We start from the raw sequence: 18,609 nt of genomic DNA on the forward strand, positions 1-18,609 counted from the left end.
CTCATAGTTCTGAGTGCCTCCAAAAAGAAACTAGAGAGAGCACACACTAGCAGCTTGACAACACACCTAAAAGCTCAAGAAGAAATGGAAGCAAATTCACCCAAGAGGAGTAGATGTCAGGAAATAATCAAACTCAGGAGCTAAATCAACCAAGTGGAAACAAGAACTATTCAAAGAATCAACCAAACAAGGAGCTGGTTCTTTGAGAAAATCAGCACGATAGATAAACCCTTAGCCGGACTCACTAGAGGGCACAGGGACGGCATCCTAATTAACAAAATCAGAAATGAAAAGGGAAACATAACAACAGATCCTGAAGAAATCCAAAACACCATCAGATCCTTCTACAAAGACTATACTCAACAAACCTGGAAATCCTGGATGAAATGGACAAATTTCTAAAAAGATACCAGGTTACCAAAGTTAAATCAGGATCAGGTTAATGATCTAAACAGACGTTTAGATCCCCAAAAGAAATAGAAGCAGTCATTAATTGTCTCCCAACCAAAAAAAGCTCAGGACCAGATGAGTTTAGTACAGAGTTCTATCAGACTGTCAAAGAAGATCTAATTCCAGTTCTTCACAAACTATTCCACAAAATAGAAGCAGAAGGTACTCTACCCAATTCATTCTCTGAAGTCACAATTACTCTGAAACCTAAACCACAGAAAGACCCAACAAAGATAGAGAACTTCAGACCAATTTCCCTTATGAATATTGATGCAAAAATACTCAATAAAATTCTCGCTAACCTAATCCAAGAACACATCAAAACAATCATCCATCCTGACCAAGTAGGTTTTATTCCAGGGATGTGGGGATGGTTTAATATACGGAAATCAATCAACGTAATCGATTATATAAACATACTCAAAGACAAAAACCAAAAGGTCATCTTGTTAGATGCTGAGAAAGCATTTGACAAAATCCTATACCCATTCATGATAAAAGTCTTGGAAAGATCAGGAATTCAAGTCCCATAACTAAACATTATAAAAGCAATCTACAGCAAACCAGTAGCCAACATCAAAGTTAACAGTGAGAAGCTGGAAGCAATCCCACTAAAATCAGGGACTAAACAAGGCTGCCCACTTTCTCCATACAAATTCAACATGGTATTTGAAGTCCTAGCCAGAGCAATTTGACAACAAAAGGAGATCAAGGGGATACAAATTGGAAAGGAAGAAATCAAAATATTACTTTTTGCAGATGATATAATAATATATATAAGTGACCCTAAAAATTCCACCAGAGAACTCCTAAGCCTGATAAACAGCTTCAGTAAAGTAGCTGGATATAAAATTAACTCAAACAAGTCAATGGCCTTTCTCTACACAAAGGATAAACAGGCTGAGAAAGAAATTAGGGAAACAACACCCTTCACCATAGTCACAAATAATATAAAATACCTTGACATGACTCTAACTAAGGAAGTGAAAGAATTGTATGATAAGAACTTCAAGTCTCTGAAGAAAGAAATTAAAGAAGATCTCAGAATATGGAAAGATCTCCCATGATTATGGATTGGCAGGATCAATATAGTAAAAATGGCTATCTTGCCAAAAGCAATCTACAGATTCAATGCAATCCCCATCAAAATCCAACTCAGTTCTTCAACAAATTAGAAAGGGCAATCTGCAAATTCATCTGTAATAACAAAAAACCTAGAATAGCAAAAACTCTTCTCAATGATAAAACAACCTCTGGTGGAATCACCATGCCCGACCTAAAGCTGTACTACAGAGCAATTGTGATAAAAACTGCATGGTACTGGTAAAGCGACAGACAAGTAGACAAGTGGAATAGAATTGAAGACCCAGAAATGAACCCACACACCTATGGTCACTTGATCTTTGACAAGGGAGCTAAAACCATCCAGTGGAAAAAAGACTGCATTTTCAACAAATGGTGCTGGCACAACTGGTGGTTATCATGTAGAAGAATGTGAATTGATCCATTCCTATCTTCTTGTACTAAGGTCAAATCTAAGTGGATCAAGGAACTCCACATAAAACCAGAGACACTGAAACTTATAGAGGAGAAAGTAGGGAAAAGCCTCGAAGATAGGGGCACAGGGGAAAAATTCCTGACTAGAACAGCAATGGCTTGTAGATGGAGAATCTACAAATGGGCCCTCATAAAATTGCAAAGCTTCTGTAAGGCAAAAGACACCATCAACAGGTCCAAAGGGCCACCAACAGATTGGGAAAGGATCTTTACCTATCCTAAATCAGATAGGGTTCTAATATCCAATATATATTAAGAACTCAAGAAGGTGGACTCCAGAAAATCAAATAACCCCATTAAAAAATGGGGCTCAGCTCTAAACAAAGAATTCTCACCTGAGGAATACCAAATGGCAGAGAAGCACCTGAAAAAAAATGTTCAGCATCCCTAATCATCAGAGAAATGCAAATAAAAGCAACCCTGAGATTCCGCCTCACACCAGTCAGAATGGCTAATATAAAAAATTCAGGTGACATCAGATGCTGGTGAGGATGTGGAGAAAGAAGAACACTCCTCTATTGTTGGTGGAATTGCATGCTTGTACAAGGACTCTGGAAATCAGTCTGGCGTTTTCTTAGATAAATGGACATAGTACTACCGAAGGATCCCGCAATACCTCTCCTGGGTATATATCTAGAAGATGTTCCAACTGGTAGGAAGGACACATGCTCCACTATGTTCATAGCAGCCTTATTTATAATAGCCAGAAGCTGGAAAGAACCCAGGTGCCCCTCAACAGAGGAATGGATACAGAAAATGTGGTACATTTACACAATGGAGTACTACTCAGCTATTAAAAACAATGAATTTATGAAATTCCTAGGCAAATGGATGGACCCGGAGGGCATCATCCTGAGTGAGGTAACCCAATCACAAAAGAACTCACATGATATGTACTCACTGATAAGTGGATAATTAGCCTGGAAACTTAGAATACCCAAGATACAAGATACAAGATACAATTTGCAAAACACATGAAACTCAAGAAGAATGAAGACCAAAGTGTGGACACTTTGCCCCTTCTTAGAATTAGGAACAAAACACCCATTGAAGAAGTTACAGAGACAAAGTTTGGAGCTGAGACGAAAGAATGGACCATCTAGAGACTCCCATACCCGGGGATCCATCCCATAATCAGCCTCCAAATGCTGACACCATTGCAAACACTAGCAAGATTTGGCTGAAAGGACCCTGATGTAGCTGTCTCTTGTGAGACTATGCTGGGGCCTAGCAAACACAGAAGTGGATGCTCACAGTCAGCTATTGGATGAATCACAGGGCCCCCAATTGAGGAGCTAGAGAAAATACCCAAGGAGCTAAAGGGGTCTGCAACCCTATAGGTGGAACAACAATATGAACTAACCAGTACCCCCAGAGCTCATGTCTCTAGCTGCATATGTATCAGAAGATGGCCTAGTCGGCCATCAGTGGAAAGAGAGGCCCATTGGTCTTGCAAACTTTATATGCCTCAGTACAGGGGAATGCCAGGGCCAAGAAGTGGGAGTGGGGAGAGAGGGGAGGGGAGGGGAGGGGAGGGTATGGGGGGTTTTTGGGATAGCATTGGAAATGTTAATGAATAAAATACCTGATAAAAATAAATAAATTTAAAAAAAGAATAATTTCCAGAGTTTGAACCAATCTGCTATCATTATGCCTAATGCTGTAGTTTGGAAGGTAATAATATATCATAGATTTAATAAGTTTATGGTAATTTATTAATGTCTAAATATTGAAAATGCATCACCCATAATGCACTACTCATAGCAGTTTGTTATGTCATGAACTCTGGAAGACTAACCTTATTTAGTGAAGGCTCATTCACTCCTATGACAGCATGTACTCAACACTGAGAAGCTGGGCTTCCAATGGTATGTTCATCTCATAAAGATAACCCTTTGGATCTCGCATTGCTGCTCGTGACTGTGAACTTGATGAGCTTTAGAACTGCCATGAGCATTTCTGGGAGGGCTTTTCTAGACTAGATTAATTGGGAAGCCATACCCTTAACATGCCTTGACGTCACCTTTCTATTTCCTGAAATCACATAGTGAATTAAAAGTAGAAAGTCAGTGGGGTTGGAGAGGTAGCTCAGGGGTTAAAAGTACTAAGTACTTCTGCAAGTACTTAGTACCAGGCTTAGTACCCAGCACTGGCATGGTGACCAACAGCTGTTCATACCTCCAGTTTGCAAGGGATCCAGTGTCCTCCCCTGGCCTCCACAGAGACCAGGCATGCACATGTTATACACACATTTGTTAAATAATATACACATAAAAATAAATAAAACTTTTTTTAAGGAGAGAGGAAGCTAAATACCAGCACTGTTTCCCAACTGCAATTGAAATGTGCTCAATCTCCTCCAGGCCCTACCACCACGACTACTCCATCATGATTGACTCTGTCCTTGTACTGTGAGCCAAAATAAATCTTCCCTTTTGATGCTTCTTTACTGCAGCAGCAATGCAAGTAACTGATATGGTGTCTCTTTCCACTTTCCTTTAATCTCCAGATTAGTATAGCAACCCTAACGAAAGGAAATATAGTCTAAAGCTGGGGATATACTTCCTTTGTATGTTTGCCTGGCATCCATGAGTCCCTTAGTTTAATCTTCAAGCTACAGAGGAGTGAACAACAGCAGAAACAACAACAAGAAAACAGAAAGATGGCTTCCATAGGAAGGACTCAGAACCCTGACTGGCAAAAACTTAGGAGTCCTTTATTGAAGAACAATCACTACTACTTCTATCCTATGGGGGAAAAAAGCTATCATTCTCCGAAAAAATGGAGACAAACCATGCCTGAAACCAAACACAGAAACAATAACTGCCCATGATAAAGCATTTGGTTTCCTAACCCTTTGAGGCTTAGAGAATCAGTATGACTGTGCACAGTTCTCTCGTTATCCCTACCAATAACAAACAATCCATCATCACTTATCTAAGCACCTTGTTTCTTCTGCAAGGATCCAGGAAACTGTGACAGGCATCTGAGTTTACTCAAAAAGTAAAATCTTGAAAACTTAATGTACTTACCAGTCATCAAATAGGAATACGTGGACAGGCATAGAAACGTTTACCTCTGAAGGAAAATGGATGTGTGCATAAGGGCCTGGAGGAGATTAAGCACATTTCAATTGCAGTTGGGAAACAGTGCTGGTAGTCAGCTTCCTCTCTCCTTAAAAGAAGTTTTATTTATTTTTATGTGTATATTATTTAACAAACGTGTGTATAGGGGTGCACTCATTCATGCATGTGTTGAAGGGAGAGATTGGCTTTCTGGGTCTTCCTCAACTACCCTTCCTTTTTGAGAGAGAATCTCTCACTGAACTTGGCTAGAGTGGCCAGTAAGATCCAGGGATCCTCTGTTTCTTTCTCTCTGGCCCTGGGATCGTGTGCTAGTACTGCGGTGCTGCTTCCATACGTTCTAAGAGATCAAACTCAGGTCTTCATGCTTGGGAGCAATTGAACCATCATCTTAGATCCCCCAAATGCCTATTCTTGTATAGTCCTTTAAGCCAGGGCTGGAGTGAGCCAGCAAGTAGGAGTGTTTCTGGAGCATAGGCCCTGATGTAGTTGCAGAACACAGCTGCACTGCCAAGTTCTTCATCAGTGGACAGTGTCAGATGGCTATGTTCAATGTATTGTTGCTGCAGCTGAGGAGGTGTGCCAGTGGGATGGTGTTCCACAGGAAGGATGCTTAGCTGACCTGATTGACCTTGTTACACAGTCTAGACTTGTAGAGAAAACGATAAGAGCTTTAGTTTTATCTAGCATAAAAGGAAAGCTGAGCATGAGGTGGGACAAGTGTAGCTTTGGCTTCTCAGATATGGAAGCCTGGGAGAGTAATGTGGCCTGAATTCGCATGGAGATGGGAAGGGATGGAAGCCTCTGTGGAAAATGTGCTAACTCTATGAAGCTTTCCTTTGAGACGTTTGGTGTCCTTTGTAGTCTGCTCCTGGCTTACTTTTGCATCTCTTCAAATGTGTAGCCTCTTAACCTAAAACCCACAAACAGGTCACAAAGGTAGCAATGATCAGGACTTACCCATCTGTCTCATCCATGCCTGCTCTCAGGGTTCTTAGTCAAAGAACCCCAGGAAAACCCTTACAAGGCTGATTCTCCTAGGAATTTATGAGGTACATCAAAATCTAAATGCATAATGTTGGGGATTTGATTTGTGCTTACATGGGAATTTTCAAGTCTGCTGCAGGTCCCACCCAACAGTTGGGTTTTTTTGATTCTTCAATAAAGAGCCAGCAGTCATGGTTGGGCATGGGGATAGAGGCAAGACTTTCAAGACTCCTGTAGAAGAAACACAGGAATAGGAAGAGGGATTCGGCCATTATGAGGTGGAAGGCGATGGACCACGATGGGAGGTCAGAGGGAAAGCCCACCGATATGTAAGAATTGAGGAAAGCTGCTCCAGGGGCCACTATCCCAATTGGGTCTGGGGTAGCAGAAACAAAATGTAGATTTAGCAAATATTAACTCAACCATATCGGAGGGTAGTGTGTTAGCCACGTAGAGGTTCTGGAGTGGCAAAATCACTGAGCTAATCAAGGCATATTAAATATAAAGTTTTGTGTGTGTGTGTGTGTGTGTGTGTGTGTGTGTGTGTGTGTGTGTTTCATTCATGAATCCAGTGCTCTTGGGCAGGTGCACAGCCAGGAGCATAGAGCAGACTTTAATAATTTACCACTACACAAAACTGAGCAAAATAGATGAAATATACTTGGTGATCTTTTAAAAACTGTGGAAAAGAGGGTCTCAGTGCCATCTCTCCTTATTCTTGAAATGACATCAGTGTAGACGTTGCATCAAAATATAAGGGAGTTTGTGTCTGGACCAAGCCCATGTATAAAGATAAACAGTCACTGACTCTACCTTGCACAGTGGAGCAACATAGTACAATAAAAGCCAAAGACAAATGAGTATGATACAGCCACCGCTGCTTTGTCCTAGGAAGAACACGGCAAGCCCTGAAAAGTGGAGGGCCACTCCAGTTTAGACTACACTGTTACCAGAAGACAATTATTTGAGTTTCCTCCCCAAATAATATGACTTAGAAATAACAACAAGAAAACCTTCACCTGGAACTTGTGGCACACTGCTGTAGCCAGAAGGCTACTCTGTGGACTGAAGCAGGAGCATCACAAGTTCAAAGCAGGCTCAGGTCACGAAGTAAGTTCAAGACCAGCCTGGACAACTTAGTGAGACACTGATTTATAAACATTCAGTATCTATGCTATGCTGAAGGCTGAGCTACGGGATAGTAGCCTTGCTGACATTATCTGGAGAGCAAACAGAAGAAACTTCGCCAGAATAACTCAGAAAGTCGCTCTGACCTTTGCTTAGAAGTCAACAGACATGAATATCTCAGGCAAAGGTACTGAGTACCTACTAACTTACAGTTTTGCTTTGGAAAGGCCAACCCTGTCTTCCCTCTACTTATGATTCCTTTAAAGGAAAAAAAAAAGAACTAATAACACTCTTTTCAAGGAAGTCCAATTTGAAGAGAACTATGTGTTTTAATGACGACTTCTGACCCTTGGGAAATACAAGAACAAACATCCAGAAATTGTGACAATAGATTTTCTGTCTTTTAATCCTGGTGGGAAAGCTTATTTTGAAGAATTTCAATTCTTAATGAAGATACACAGCAGGTGACAGCTCCGTTCTTCCTGGCAATTCAATTTTGCTGCCTTATTAAAATCCAGGATTCGGGTCCACGAGAGCAGGCAAAGGAAACAAGGAAGGTTTCTGGCTTCCAAGCTGCACCCTGCCAGCCCTGCTTTTACCCACTTTAAGAAGATTGCTTGGCTTGGCGGCTTAAGGTGTTTTTTCTGGAAACTGCTCCTCTTTTTTTGGGGGCTGTACTCACAAACCACTGGAAGTCCTCTGGCTGAGCAGAAGTAAGAGTCCAGTTACTTTTTTTTTAATGACTTTACCTGGTCTCTGTAAGTGCTCTGCACTTCTGTTGCATGGAAAACAAACCCCAGTTGACAGCTTCTTCTTATGGCCACGTCAGGACTTGAGGGTGGGAATCTCATTATTACCCGTCCCCTTTTGGCAAATTTTACCTCAAGAGAGAATGAACACTGGCCAAATCCAGCTGGTGACTCCCATGGAAAACTTTACCTCAGAGACATTTGCAATCAGTTAAGACCGGAGTCCCACAATGCTTAGCAAACGACGCTGCAGACAATTTGGAGGAGAAATGGAATTCTGTGTGCAGAGCCTTGGACCTCAGACTTTCAGAGCCCCTGTCCCCTTGAAAAAATGCAGACTTTCCGCATTGTTTGGTACCTGTTGAAGGGATGCAGCTGTGGATTTATGGAACATTTATCGGCTGTGCTTGTGTGGGTATCTGCATAAAACATCAGCCTCTTGGCAGGTCACCAAGACCTGTACACATCTGTTTCTGCTTTCCTTTTGGTCTCCCCAGTCCTCTCTAGACAGGAAGAAAGGGAAGTGGAGGGGGGTCTGTAAGTGCCACAGAGGTCCAAGATGTTTAGGCTCTAACAACCCAAATTGCTGCTTCCTTTCACTCTCATCCTTCACTCAATTAAAACTAATCACAACAGTAGACATTTCTTTGTTTACATTCTTGAAAGTGAAGGGGCAGCTTAGGGAGTGGTCTAAACACTTAGAAAACTGGCTTTTTCTCTGCTGAGCAGCTGACCATTGAGAGGCGATGGGACTATAAGTTAGACACTTAATTCCCTTCTGGGTCTGCTACTGGGTTGGTTATCTAGATATGTAGATTTTTCTTGAGCCTTTTTTACTAATGAAAGGAATCTAACATCATTAGGCCATAGTGGAGATGAACCGCAAATACACGCCACATGTTTGGAAAGGGGGTTGTTATTAATAAAGGGCTGCTCGTATTAAATTCTGTGGCAGCAAAACATACCATTCTGATCATTCTCTGCAATTAAAAAATCTTGCTGGTTATCATCCCGATGAAATCTAATTACTGTTGTAGCACTGTTTCCATTCTGCCCAACAGAATGTCCCTGATAATCAGCAAGAACACAGAGCTTGCTGCGGCAGAGAAGCTTGACTGGCTTCATGTGAGAGAAGCACCTAAGCCTCTAAGAACACGTTTACATTCAGAGGAAAACTAAACAAATTCCCATAAAAGCTACAGCACATGGAACAAAGCATAGAAAATGCTTTCCAGGTAAACATGAAAAATAAGTCGGAGTACCCAGAACCAGGGGACACTGTGGCGTACTAAAGAAAATTGGATCATAGGCCCAAATAAAATGGATGTTGAGACTGATGAAAGTGCCCATCTCTCTCCTCAATTCTCTCAATTATAGCCTGCTTGGTTCTAAATAGGAGGGGAAAATGAAGGCTGCAGCTAAGTACACCCAGTATTGGTCTTGGTTAACCATTAGTGGTAATGAATAGCTTTTCTCAGAACATCATTCTGGCTTAGCTTTGACAGTGCTCCAAACAAACAAAGCAAGGGAACATACTACCTGCCTCTAGCTCACTCGTAACTGTGAAGTTTAAATAAAGAAAGAACGTGAATACATTTTAAAAGGAAAGGATCCACTGGTGTTCATTTGTGGAATCAAGTGAAGTTTGGTAAAAAAATAAATAAATAAATAAAAATAAAAATAAAAATAAAATAAAATAAAATAAAAATACAGCGCTATTTTGATGGGCTTTAAACCAGCCACATTAAAAGTTTTGCTTCATTCACGTGGGTAACAGTGATCGCTTTCTCAAAGGAGGGACTTAATGTCCTGATCTCCAAAGATACAATCATTTTCTGTATTTCCTACCAATGTCTCAGGTGCCCCAAAGACAGCCATAGCCATCAATCTGTACTCTCAACCACTGTGGTTCGGTCCTTCCCACTCTTAGGTAAGAATGACGTTCATAAAGAGAGACAGCTTCTGACAAACATTGGAATCTTCTCCTTAATCAGTTTTCATGCTTCCTACTTGGTATCACTTTCTTCCCTCTGGTCATTTCAACGAAATTAGACCTTACCATGCCATAGTAAATGAAGGGCAGGGGGTGGGGGAAGACTATGAATTAATGAAATTTGGGTAATGCAATTCTTTTAATGAAATTCAGGTTTATTGCTTTAAAGAACCAACGCTAATTAAAACTCGACCGAGAGCTGCTTCGTTGAGATTCAGATTGAATAAATAACGAAGGAAGATCTGCAATTAGAGTATCGTAGCTTGGCCCCAGCACAAACGCTGCCAACATCTGCGGATATTGTAAGTGCAGATTTTATTCCTCTGTTCCATTCATTTCTTCAACATAAACTTGTTGAAAAGATATTATCTCCCAGGCAGGATGCTCGATGTCGGGGGCACTATTGTTAACCAGACAGAATTACATCGTCACTTACTTGTTCCCTGTCTACTCTGGAAAACTTTTCTTCTCATTAATTTTTCCCCTTATGATCCCACTTATATGACTTGGTGTGTTCACATAATCACAAATTCACAATTAAGTCTGAATTAATGAGTATTTACTGCTTTTCAAGGGCAGAAACTGATCAGCACCTCTTCTCTTTTTTCTGCAGATGTACACAAAAGATAAGAAGTTGTCTAAACCTACATTCCTTCCCACTGACAACCTGAGTAAAATGGATGCTTTTGACCAGGACTAATCATGTGTTCGAGCTTCATTTTTGTTATGCCAGTTGTGACATGAATCTAACCAACAAAATTTAGGAGTGATACTATACGTAATAAATATATATGTTGATGATATGTGTCTATATATCATATATGTATATAATCATATATATGTGACAGAAAGAAACTTAAAAGAATTTGAAATCACTAGTTGTCTGGGGTGGCAAGATGACTGGCACCTTAGACAGGAAAGAATAAGGCTTATAGTTCTCAGAAGCACATATGACTTGTTTACAAATATATGAACCTTAAACAGCTCCAGGTCCTAGAAGGAGGGCTTAGTCTGATAGACCCAGAAGTCAGTCCATCACGTCTAAAAGATATGGTTCACTTGTTAGCACTGGGGTTCAAACTGAAGTCTTTTCAGGTTGGTGGCTATGCTGAAGCTCCTGGCACAGTGGGCCCTTTTGCTAAAATAATATCTGCCAAAGGAACCTACCTTCTTCATTTCTAGAATTACAGTAAACCCCATAATTGAAACCTAGGAGAAATTTTTTTAAAAAGTGTCCTGAATATTAACTCTCCCACTCTCAACTATTCTTTTGAGGAGTGATTAAGGAGAATTTGAGCATATGCTGAAACTTAAAGTTTAATCTTATTTAAAGTGAGGGTTTTCAAAGACCTAATAAGTTTTAAATTTGGGTGGGCTGGAAGGCAATATTAATGTCTTTGTAACACAAGTAAGGTTGTGTGAACAGATTGGCATGGCGGGTATTCAATGTGAAGATACAGAACAGGGAGTTCCTGAGTCGACTCGACCGCCCAGCCTCCACCCTGGCTCCTAGAACTCTGCTCAGGAAGATGAACACCTGGAACTTAAACTCCCAACCTCTACAAGGGTGAGACCACGTGTGTGTGTGTGTTGTTTAAGCCACTAGGTTTATGATCCTTGGTTAGAGCAGCCCTAGCAAGCTAATACAACGAGTGAGTTACTTTCAGATGGGGTAGGTGGTGGCAGCAATGAGCAATGGGGTTATTAACCCAGAGTTCCATAAGCATCACTTAGAATCAGAATCCACTGGATGACATTAAAACACAGCTCACTGAGCCTACCCCTGAAATCCTCTTACCACCTTGATTATAAATAACCATGCAGAGTTCTGCCTTGTTAGGGGGTTTTATTTCTAGAAATTGGGGCCCTCAGAACCAATTCCAAGAAAATGACCATGAACCAGAGTCCTCAAATGTGGCTACCATCTTTAGTTCAACCGCTAAGTGACCTCTTCCCTAGACTTCCAGTTGAGAACAACTGAGTTTGAATTTGCAAAGCTTTTCCCCTTGACTTTCCAAAGTCACTGATAAATTCACAAATGATCTTTCTGCTCCTCACTCTACGTATGTAGGCTGAGAAAACATTACTCCTAATAAATGGGGATATTCCCCTTCTCTTGTCTCCGTTCTTCCCAGGGTTTTAGTAATTTGCCGACAGATTAATAACCTAGCTGCAGAAGTTACCACTTAACTCACAGAATTGGAGCAACAGGACGCTGATCATTATATTCACACAAGCACTTTAAAGCAAAGCTCCACACAGAGTCAGTTAAACACAGCCGATCAACACTAATGGACTTCTCCCCATGATAAATGATGGGTTCTTTCTGAATATCCATCTGGTGGGAGGGATCAAGTCTGTCTCTTTTTTTCTGTGTTCTTAATTCTTCTTTTACAAAGTAGCCTTGCAAATAGTTCCTTGTAAAATCGGGGGAAGAGGGGAGAGTAAGAGAAGTTTCTCTTTTCTGATCTCCTTCAAATTCATGGCAAGAAAAATCCCAAGAACTGTAGTTTCTATTAAATTGAGAAGACAGATGTGTCATAGGGAAAGAATTCTCTTCAACAATAGCAGCAATGCCACATAGCTAAGCAGCTGGAACCCTGCCTGACCATAGCTCCACAGCCCTCCCCTTCCAAAAAGAGGCCAACGTGGCTCAAGAGGCTCCTCCCCAGGGGAAGCTGTTGCTCAGCCTCCATCCTAGGACCAATTCTTTCATGCATAGCAAAACTTTCATGAAATCATGCCCTCCTCTCCCTCCTACTTCCCACTCCTCATTTTCATGGATCCCCCAATTTTTCTCTGTGAATCTCCTCCCACACACACACCCTTTTTCTCCTGGGCTTCAGCATCCATCGTAACTAGTTAGCTCCACTCACATTATCCACTATTTTACTCAAAATGCGAGGATTACTCTTTGCTTTATCTTCAAGAGAAGTGGAGAGAGCCAGACAAAGGAAGAAGAGGGAGAACAGGAGAGGAGATGAGGGGGGAGATTAGAATGGGGTAAGGGAGAGAACAGGAGCTGAGAAGAGCGGGAGAGGGGGAGAGAAGGATTCAGACATTCTAAACTCTCTTCCTGAGTGCTATTTAAAGCAGTTTCCAACCTGGAGAGAATGTAATGCACAGTTCCTCCATGTGTTTAGTTAAGGACCTCATGAGTCTTGTGGATTTCTCCACAACCTAAGTGGTTATTATGCTGACCCGAGGGTGTGCCATTTGGTGGGACACTTCATCTTATTGTCCCTGTTTATGTGTAGCAAGCAAGTTCAGTTCTGTAAGACACTGATTAGAGGGGCAGGAAAATTGTTCTCTACTGTGCCTTGTGTACAGCAAGAAGCTGTCCAGTGTTGTTCACATAATTGAATGTGTGGAACTTCCCAGCTTGCAGGTGGGGTCTTCAGTTCTACCTCAGTCTCTTTGGGAGACTACCACAACTCACCTTGAGTAATTAGAAAACAGCACAGAAGTGGCTGCGCTTCCTGAAGACTACAAAGGAGCTGTTGCCTGCTTCTCTTAACTCCATCTTGGGCTCAGCTGACCCAAAAGCGGCTGTCTTTGTTTACACCAGATTTCAACTTTGCAGGCAATCTTACTAAGCAGAGGGAGGCAGTGGGGGATGGTATTGGGGGTGAGTTACTTAGTCCAAGTCCCAGAGCTGAGGGTGAGGGAGATGCTGTACTTTCTTACCAGCTGTTATGCATCAAGAAGAGACAGGCTTGTGTAACCCTTTCTTCTCCTGCACGTTTCAAGCAAAAGCCAGGCACTCACTGAGTTTTGTAAAGATTTTCCCGTGAAGACATACACACAGCGTAATTCCATGCAATAATTTCTGTGTAAAGCCCTTAGTGCAGTGTACCATTGTTTGTGTCTGGGTCTTGAATTGTCACAATTAAGTGTGAGCACACACACAATGTGCTCTTTAGCCAAAGTCATAACACTGCTACCTGCTTCCCTTTGAAAGAAAACAGCCATCTTCTCAGGAAATGTAAGGGGGCAAGGGGTGGGGGTTGGGGGGAAGGACAAGATTGTAAAAAGCCAAAAGCCTAGGGCTTGGAGCTGCTTTGGCCAAGCCTAGAATCTATTTAAATGCCCTTCCCTGAAGGGTTAAGTGTGGAACACCTCCCAGGAAATGACAAATGGCCAGAGTTCTGCCCACTCCCTTCCCCCCATCTTCCAGACATCAAATACTTAGGAACTGTTTGGCTTGAAATGGTTCCTGAGACTCATACTCACAGAACACATTCTTTTTACTCTCCTCCCCCAGCCCAGTACAGGCTGGAGGTGGCTGGCGGGGGTAGGGGGGGATGGGTGAAGGGGGCAAGCTTGACATTCTAAAGATAGAATCTCACAAAACTGTCCACGTTGCTTGCTGAAGGGAGGTTGGGAGAGAAGAGAGAGGTTGGAGGAAGAGACAGAGAGTGAGAAAAAAAGAGAGAGGGAGAGAGGGACAGGGGGAAGAGAGAGAGGGAGAGAGAGGAGAGGGTGAGGAAAGAGAAAGGAAGAAGAAAGTAAAGAAGACAATTTATGACTCAATGCAGTATCTCTCAATAAGGAATATTTGTCTTCAGTTTTGCTTCTTTGCATCGTGAATTCTTGCTGTAGCTTTCATTTTATGATTTTTCTACCCCAACAATTTAATTTCTTTTTATCACTACCCCCATGGAGTTCTTCTATGAAGTCTGTGGTCCTTAGGTGCCCCTCAACCAGTAGGTCAATCCAGAAGCCCTTTTTATCCTGTACATGCTTGGGGCCCACCCTAAAGATTCTCATTCTGGGGGCTGGAGAGATGGCTCATCAGTTAAGAGAACTTGTTGCTCTTACAGAAGACCCAGGTTCAATTCCCAGAGTTTATATAAAGGTACACAGCCACCCACAACTCTACTTTCAGGAATTCTGGCATGCCTTTCTGAGCTTCATGGTTACCACCCACACATGTTGCACATACATACACATACACATACATATACATATAAGCAAAGCACTCATACACATGAAATAAAATAAATCAACTTAAAAATATTTGCATTCTGTCCAAAGTCTACTTTGGAATCTTGGGATGAAAAATTCAGCTCTCTAATGAGGTTAATGCAGAGCTGGATTTTGCATTGTGTATACACACACACACACACACACACACACACACACACGTGCACATACCTCCTCTTAATGACACTGTCAGAGAAGAATATTTAACATTGAGAGTGCTGCTTACAGGCTTTAGATATGTAGCTCAATGGTAGAACATTTGCTTCAAGATTCTCTGGCTTCAATCCCTGACCCTATAAAATAATAGGTAGATAGATAGATTAGATAGATAGATAGATAGATAGATAGATAGATAGATAGATAGATAGATAGATAGATAAGTAGTTGTGGTAGTTGTGTTTGTAAGTCCATTGTAGAGATGTATGGATTTACTTTTATTGCTACATTTGTAAACAAACAAAAAAGATCCTACTGCTCTTACTTGGGAGCACACAGTTCATTCACACTGGATATAATCTAACTTACTCTAAATGGCACCTCTCTCAAGAGTCATTAAGTCATCAACATCTTCGACTTGTAATTTTAAGGTATTTATTAGTTCTCCTTCATCATCTAACATTGACTCTCTTTCTTATCTTGATACCTCATTCTCCTTTGGATCATGAGAAACCTACTAAGCCATGTGTCTTTCCCTTTTTCTTTTCTCAAAATCCTTATCTACCTTGTGTCTCAAAAATCCCCATCAAATCTATCCTTAACTAATTTGAAATCCATCTTCACAAATTCTGACCTAGACTGTTCAGTCAGTCACACAGCTTCAGTGAGATTTCCCCTCCAGCCAACTCCAGACCTGAATCTCTCTTTCCTGACCTCCCTCTCATGGTCCATTCCTCACCCCTTACTGCTTACAAGGTTCCTTTACTTCAGTTCCCCACCACATGATCAGAGTGGCGTGTTCTAGGGGGACTTAGTCTTCCCTCACATTCCTGCTCTTCATCTGATGAGTCTTGGTTCTATAGATGGTAGCTCCAGCCTCTCTGCTTTTGAAGACAAAGTAGTCGTGTCAAATCTGTTTTGTATTGCTGGCCTTCGCCACCCAAACTGGCATCCAAAGCTGAGAATTATTTCATACAAATGCCTCAACTCAGTCTTTATCTTTCTATTCTTACTACAAGACTTTATTTTTTTAAAAAATGGTATTGTCTCAAAAATGAGGGAAACAAATTTGAAGACCACAGAATCTACTGAAGGGACATGGTTCAGTGAGAAACTTGACTAATCCTTGAGGGTTAGGATGGAGTTAGTGGAAAGATGAAAAACAGTATAGATCCAGATGTAGATCAGGTGAATGCAATGAAAATTGGTTTGAACCAGGCAGTAGTGGTACAGGCCTTTAATCCCAGGCAGAGACAAGTAGATCTTTAAGTTCAAGGCCAGCCTGTTCTACAGAACAAGTTCTTGGACAGCCAGGACCACACAGAAAAACTTGAGGTCTAAAAAGAAAGAATGAAAATTTCTTCAAATACAGTCAAGTGTGTTTATTAATCTTCTAAGGTCACTCCTTAATGAAAGATGCCTCCAGGTAATCATACCATTATAACTTTGTGTTATAATGTCATGTGTATCAGTTGGCACTACATGTGTCCTTATCATAGAACACAGTGGAAATGACAATATAAAGCTGTCCAGGGTAAGAAGTAAGTCTTGTAGTACTTTCTTTTCTTTCTTAAAGTCTTCTCTCTAGAAGCCAGTAGTAGGGGATCTCGTTTTTGTCTAGGGAGCCAGATACAGGTGTTTCTGTCAATAGTTCAGCTGAGTCTAGCTGTCTAGTTAGTTTTGCTAATTGTCAGCCTGGAGAACCAGCCATCTTGGATGCTTCATAGCAGATCAGTTACCAGATAATTCCTACCTGACCACAGCCAGTCCAAGGAAAGACAGAATACTGATGTACTTCCTTGAATTCCATAAACCAAAACACATAAGAATGTTGCTCTTGTAAGCCACTTAAACTGTAGGATAATCCCCCCGGCAGCAATAGATAATGCAACGCATTTTGTTAAGTAGTAGAAAATAAGGTTAAATACATTACTGGTTCTAATTGTTATAGATACCCTCCACACTGTCAAGCAGAGATGCTCTTCTTGCTGATGTAAAACATATAGAGTCGATGAAAGTTTTGTGGGCGACTATAACATAATTAGTTTGGCAGAAATGCATGACATGGATGGATGAATGATGAGACCTTGGTAATTTGATTTAGAAGACACAGGGCATCAATTTGGCTATTCGTTGTTATTGACAAAATTGTCAAGCATTTCCCAAAGGAACATTGTCATGGCTAAATGGATAATGTATAGGACATGCTTTCTAAACACTATGTAAAGTAAACTCTTGTCAAGCTTGAAAGCTATTCTATTAGCAGCGAGAGTAGCTACCAAGTTGAGGTGTCAGATTTGAGATGGTGCAATGCAGTCCTATCCTGCATGGGGAATTTTCCTGTACTGAATTTTGGAAACTACTCTGTGCCTTCCTTACTAATCCCTCCATAACTTTCTTGCCCATTTTTTTTTTTGTATTTAATGTGGATGCTAGAGATTTGAATCAGGATACACCACACTTTATCAACTAAGCCGTATCCATAGCCTTCTCCCCATTCCTTATTTCTGAAAACAAGCTAGATATTTTAGATATTTGAGAATTCTTCAATTCTTCTAGAAAGCATCTGAAACATTAAAGGAAGCTTCAGTGGTATCTTAACTTTTACAATTCGTTTTTAAACAAATTTTTGAATTCTGTCATTCTACTTATTACTGTCATCATTTGCCTTTATTCTCTGCCAAGACCTTGGGGATCAAGGCTATAAAAATAAAAGATTCAAGTTCCAAGACCAGGTGAGCCTGCCTATTTCAGACCTCTGCTCTTCAGTGGCCATGTGATGTTGATGGAGCCACTTATGTCTCTGGAATGACTCCATTATGACTCACATAAAGTGGAGCAATCAGGACCACAAAAATAGAGAAAATGGTTCTTGAACTTGCTTCTTCCTCTGCTCCTGCCATGGACTTTCATTGTTGCTGGCTTTATCCAGATAATTTCTCAGTTTGAAGAACACTGTGTATTACCAGAGACATAATTATACATTGTCCCCTTTGATTCGCTACATTTTCACTAGTCATTCTCACAAGAAGGGGTGCTTCCTGTGATAAGAAAAGGAGAGATGTGTTCAATTGAAACTTCAAAATGCTTTTTGTTGTACGAACTAATTCAAAGTATAGTTAACTACTTGAACATGTAAAAGCCAGTTTCCTCTAGTACATTCATGGTGCTGGACAACTACCTGGAGCCAGAGTATTTTTAGCACCCCAAAAGTGCTCTCCTGTCTATCAAGCAATCATTCCCTATTGTCCTCTATCCTTGGCTTCTGCCTACCATTAGTGGATTCTACCCCTATGGATCTATCTATTCTGAATATTTCATGCAAGTATGTCATTAAATATCTCATCTTTTGTGTCTAAGTTTCATCACTTGGCATATTTTTAGAAGTTTGGTCTGTTGTTCAGTATGCGTGTACTCCATTCTCTCCAGTGACTCAATAGAGCTCTATTGAGCATTCGGTTTATCCAGGCATCTGTCAACAGACAGGAGCCATTTCTGCTTGTGTCTACTGTGGCTAGGC

At 41.0% G+C, this 18,609-nt stretch overlaps 1 annotated feature.

Annotated features, from left to right (window-relative positions):
* Nucleotides 7,499–9,358: an enhancer, noted in NCBI's record as "VISTA enhancer mm398". NCBI's record gives its function as "enhancer in: limb[5/6]" and the evidence as "EXISTENCE:transgenic organism evidence [ECO:0001131][PMID:17130149]".

The sequence above is a fragment of the Mus musculus genome, chromosome 6 (genome assembly GCF_000001635.26).
Source record: "Mus musculus strain C57BL/6J chromosome 6, GRCm38.p6 C57BL/6J".
NCBI classification, from domain to species: Eukaryota; Metazoa; Chordata; class Mammalia; order Rodentia; family Muridae; genus Mus; species Mus musculus.